The following is a 5,000-nucleotide window of genomic DNA, read 5'->3' on the forward strand; positions in this document are numbered from 1 at the left end:
GTACCTCCGGGAACGGTGCAACACTTCTCTCTCATTGTCAAGGAAAAAGAAATACACAAAGCTATGTAAAACAGCTAGCAGAAGAAGAGAAGGAATGAAAAAAGAAGAATCATCCAAACTGAAACAAGGGCGAAGCCCCCTTCATGGGGTCCCCCGTTTTCCCGCCATTTTACTTAAAAAAAAAAAAAAAAAAAAAAAAAAAAAAAACATTGGCCAGGATTGTGTGTGTGTGTGTGTGTGTCTGTGTGTCTGTGTGTGTCTCTGTCTGTGTGTGTGTGTGTGTGTGTGTCTGTGTGTGTGTGTGTGTGTGTCTCTGTGTGTGTGTGTGTGTGTGTGTGTCTGTGTGTGTGTGTGTCTCTGTCTGTGTGTGTGTGTGTGTGTGTGTGTGTGTCTCTGTGTGTGTGTGTGTGTGTGTCTCTGTGTGTGTGTGTCTGTCTGTCTGTCTCTGTTTTTGACCCCCCCCAAAAAATACAATCACTTCACCAGGATTGTCTGTCTGTCTGTCTGTCTGTCTGTCTGTCTGTCTGTCTGTCTGTCTGTCTGTCTGTCTCTGTTTTTGACCCCCCCCAAAAAATACAATCACTTCACCAGGATTGTCTGTCTGTCTGTCTGTCTGTCTGTCTGTCTGTCTGTCTGTCTGTCTGTCTGTCTGTCTGTCTCTGTTTTTGACCCCCCCCAAAAAATACAATCACTTCACCAGGATTGTCTGTCTGTCTGTCTGTCTGTCTGTCTGTCTGTCTGTCTGTCTGTCTGTCTGTCTGTCTGTCTGTCTGTGTTTTTGACCCCCCCAAAAAATACAATCACTTCACCAGGATTGTCTGTCTGTCTGTGAATTTTTACCCACAGCCCTCAAACTTGGAAGAGTGGGTTCGGGAACCACCCGCGGGCACCCGGCCTAGAGTGCACAGTGTGTGTCTCGGGCCCCGACCTCTGACTTCCATACGACTCTGGTTTCTCTTCATTACGCACAAGCCTTTCGCCTTTTACTAAAGACTTCCGTGGAGAGGAACACTTACGAGTTCAACATATTTTTGGAAGGGCTTTGCTTCTGGCAGAGCCCGGTATCTTGTTTCAAGAGAAATTGACAGAGATGACGCCGAGACTTTTTGCTCAGGCGTTTGACTTGAAGCCGGCTGACCGACCGACCGACCGGCGTATTTTTCCACTCAAAGTAGTCGCTCGGGCAATTGAGTTCAAGCCCGACGACGACTGACGTGTTTTCCGGGCTTTGAACAAATAGTCGCACTAGGCTTAAAGAGCTAGTGACTTAAAGACGCATTAGCGACTTGTTAAAAAAAACACCCGCCTGTCACCAGGGAAGCGTCGGGTGGGGAGGAGACAACTTTTGCCAAACCGCTGAGGTCTGCCGAGACCCCCGGGGGCCCGGCGGGTGCAGGGGTCAATTTGTGGGTTATCGCTTCTCGGCCTTTTGGCTAAGTTCAAGTTGGGTACTGCGGTGCCGTAACCCCTTAGCCAGAAGCCGATGGCCGGAGGGCGATAAGTTTGGAAGGAATCGTTTTGCACAAAAAAACAAACAAAAAAATTTTTTTCTTTCAGTGGCTTCTTTTTAGAGAGCTGTTTTTTTTGATTGTGCGTGTCATTTTCAATTTGGGAATGGCTCGTTACACATCCAAGAAGTCTGTTCCAGGGATCGGGATGGCCAACACGCTGAGGTTCGCCTGGAAGGACAAGGGGATGGAGCCTTTCGGGAGAGAAACTTTTGGAAGGACAATACTGATGGGAATCCTAAAATTGGAGGTAAAAGATGTTTTATGTCTACAAGGGAACCCGATGGAAGCGGCTTTCGATGTGACCTTCCATAAAGAAGAAAAACACGACGACATAATGAAGAAGGCGAAAGCTGTGGGAGACACAAAACCAATGTGCCATTATGAGGTCACTAGCTTGGCAAAAAACAATTTTAGAGTAGTAACAGTTAACATGTATAATCCACATGTTACAGACGAAGAAGTGAGAGCATTTCTGGGGAGGTACATGGACAATATTTCCTCAGCGAGGCACCTCAGGGACTCCCTGGGGTTTTGGAATGGGCGGAGAGGGTTCCAGGCCCTCCTCAGGGAGGACCCAAAGGGGATTGGTGGCTACCTTCATCCCCCCGCGATGTTCTCCCTGGGGGCTGACAGGGGGACGTTGTTTTACGCACGTCAGCCCCCGTTTTGCAGGCGTTGTATGGCCTATGGTCACATCCTCGCCTCGTGCAGCACTAGAAAGTGCAGATTTTGTGGATCTGGGGAGCACGAGGCGAAGGATTGTGACGAGCCTAAGGCGTGCCACGGGTGTGGCTCGTCAGCACACCTGTGGCGGGAGTGCCCGGCTCGTCAGGGGTCATACGCGTCTGCAGCTGGGGGGGGAGCAGGAGCGGGGGATGGGGGAAGAAGAGGAGGGAAAGGAAGGACGTCGGACAGCACGGGCCCAGAGGGGAAGGCTGCAAGGAAAGAGGAGGAGAAAGGAGTGGCAGCAGGAGGAGAGGCGGACATGGAAGGCATGAGAGGAGGACAACTGGGAAAAAAGGCGGAGGAAAGCACGAGAGTGGAGGAGCCGGAGAGGGATGCGAGTGAGGGAGGAGTGGTGGAGACGGTGGAAGGACCAGTAGAGGAGGGGGGGAGGGGGGAGTGGGGGGAAAGTGCCCTGGTGGAGGAGATGAGGGGCATGGTGGAGGAGCTGGCGGGGACCGAGGGTGGTGTCTCTCTCCTGCCACAATCACCGAAGAAGAGAGCGAAGAGGAGGGTGAGTTTGGTCGACAGCGAGAGGGAGGGGGCGGCCAAGAGACCGACGGGGGCGGGAGAAACCTCTGCGTTACCACTGGTTTCCCAAGGCCCTCTACTACTGGTGGGGGGGGACCCACCTAACAAGGCCCAGGGCTGGGCGGAGGAGGAGGTGGGGGTTTTTTTCGTTTGGGGATTCGGACTCCCCTATTCTCTTCCAATCCAGCTACAGCACTGGGGAGGGGGAGGAGTGTGGGGGTAGACCCAGGATGCAGGGCACCCCGGTGCCAAACACCATTCCGGCATCCTGGGTTGGTGAAATGGAGGAAGAGGGGGGGGGCGTCGGGAGTGCGGACGGCGTCCCCGTCGGTAGAAATTGAGCAGGGGAGCATCGGGTGAGTCTCCTGTTTTTTGTTTTTTCTGTTGGGTTTTTAGTATGTTGAGGGAAGGTTGTGTTAGTTTTTAATTTTTATTTTTCATGGGGTCTAATTTTACTTTTGTTAGTCTAAATGTAAGGGGTTTAAGGGATTTTGTTAAGAGGCGGGCGGTATTTAGTTATTTGGGGGGTGTGGGTTTTGATTTTTGTTTGTTGCAGGAGGTTCACCTGAGGGATGGAGGGGATGTGAGTAGGTTTAGGAGGGAGTGGGACAAGGGGGAGTCAGTCTGGGGTATTGGTGGGGTTCATTCAACGGGGGTGGGGATTTTGTTTGGGAATAGGGAGGTGAAGGTGGAGGGTTATTATGTGGTTGTGCAGGGGAGGGTTTTGGGGGGTGGATGTCACGTTAAGGGATTGTAAATTTAGATTAGTGGTGGTGTACGGGCCACAGGTGGCGGCAGACAGGAGGGAGATGGTGGACTGTCTGGCGCCCCTGTGTGTCACAAATAGGCACTTGGTGATAGGAGGGGATTTCAACATAGATTTAGGGTTAGTGGGTGATAGTAGTGCAGGTGCCATCACCGGGCTAATGGCTTGCCATGGTCTGGTTGATGGAGGCCTGCACTCTACTCCGACAATGGCTGGTCCCACATGGCGCAACTCCCGGGGGGTTGCGCGGAGGCTCGACTACATTTTCCTATCTAGGTCTTTGGGTCAGTTGTCTGGGCGGCTGTTGCCTGTGTTCTTCTCAGATCATGACGGGGTGCTCCTACAGGTGGGGTCGCCAGTCTGCCTCTTCGGTAGGGGGTACTGGAAGTTAGATCGGGAGGTGCTGGAGGAGCAAGCTTTCGTCGACGCCTTTTTTGGTTTCTTTCGGAGGATTGAAGGCCTCCGGTCCATGTGCGAGGGGGTGTTAGAGTGGTGGGATTTAGTTAAGGTAAGGACTAGGGCCTTTATAATAGGATATTGCAAGAGGAAAAAAAGGGAGGAAAGGAGGGAGGTGGATCGTATCCAAAGGTTGCTCGAACTCGAGTACGAGGCAGGCAACCTCGGCGGGTCGTTTGACTGGGAGAGATCCACAGCCCTGAAGGCGCAGCTCAGGGTGCTGCAGGAGCGGAAGGCTCGAGCTTTCCTGGAGCGGGCGCATAATGGCTTTTTAGAACACAATGAGACTTGTTCCGCTATGTTCTTTAAGTCAGTTAGGGGCAGACAGAGTAGGAAGGTAATGCATGGGGTTAGGGAAGAAAATGGAAGTATAGTTAGAAAGCCGGAGGAGATGGTCAGGGTGACAACTGATCATTTCCGAGGTTTATTTAAGGAGAGGGAAATAGATGTAGAGCAGGGAAATGTGTTTTTAGAACACTTGTCCCGGCGATTGCCGGAGGACATTAGAAATGCGATGGAGGCTCAGATCTCCCTCGAAGAGGTTGAGAGCGCTCTCAGGAGGATGGGAAAAGGGAAGGTGCCTGGGATGGATGGGCTGCCGGCCGAGTTTTACCTCAAGTTTTGGGGTATACTTGGACCAGTGGTCCTCGAAGTCTTGAAGGCCATCCTTGAGACGGGGGTCCCGGGGGGATCAATGGCTGTCGGTGTGCTATCACTTCTTTACAAGAAGGGGGAAGTAACAGACCTTGGCAACTGGCGGCCATTGACCATGCTGTGTGTAGACTATAAGCTCTTAGCAAAGGTCATAGCAGACAGGTTGCGCACAGCCCTTCCCTACGTCGTCCACGAGGATCAGACGTGTGGGGTAGAGGGACGCTCTATTAGGTGGAACCTACAGTTGATCAGGGACTCCATCGCTTGGGTAGAAGATAGGGGGCTGCCTTTAATGGTAGCAGCGCTTGATCAGGCGAAAGCCTTTGATCGCGTGAATAGATCCTTTCTATTCAGGGTGT

The 5,000-nt window shown here is 52.1% G+C and overlaps 2 non-coding genes across 2 annotated transcripts in view; both read left to right on the forward strand.

Annotated features, from left to right (window-relative positions):
- LOC115185484 (U2 spliceosomal RNA) overlaps positions 1 to 26 on the forward strand; it is a 187-nt gene extending 161 nt beyond the window's left edge. Inside the window, exon 1 of the small nuclear RNA XR_003875142.1 lies at positions 1 to 26. This exon is cut by the window's left edge and continues 161 nt beyond it. This is a non-coding gene — a small nuclear RNA (U2 spliceosomal RNA).
- A 916-nt stretch (positions 27 to 942) lies between these two features.
- On the forward strand, positions 943 to 1,059 carry LOC115185499 (U5 spliceosomal RNA). The gene has a single exon (XR_003875150.1). It is a non-coding gene; the product is annotated as a U5 spliceosomal RNA (small nuclear RNA).
- The last annotated feature ends 3,941 nt before the right edge of the window (positions 1,060 to 5,000 follow it).

The sequence above is a fragment of the Salmo trutta genome, unplaced genomic scaffold (genome assembly GCF_901001165.1).
Source record: "Salmo trutta unplaced genomic scaffold, fSalTru1.1, whole genome shotgun sequence".
Lineage (NCBI taxonomy): Eukaryota > Metazoa > Chordata > Actinopteri > Salmoniformes > Salmonidae > Salmo > Salmo trutta.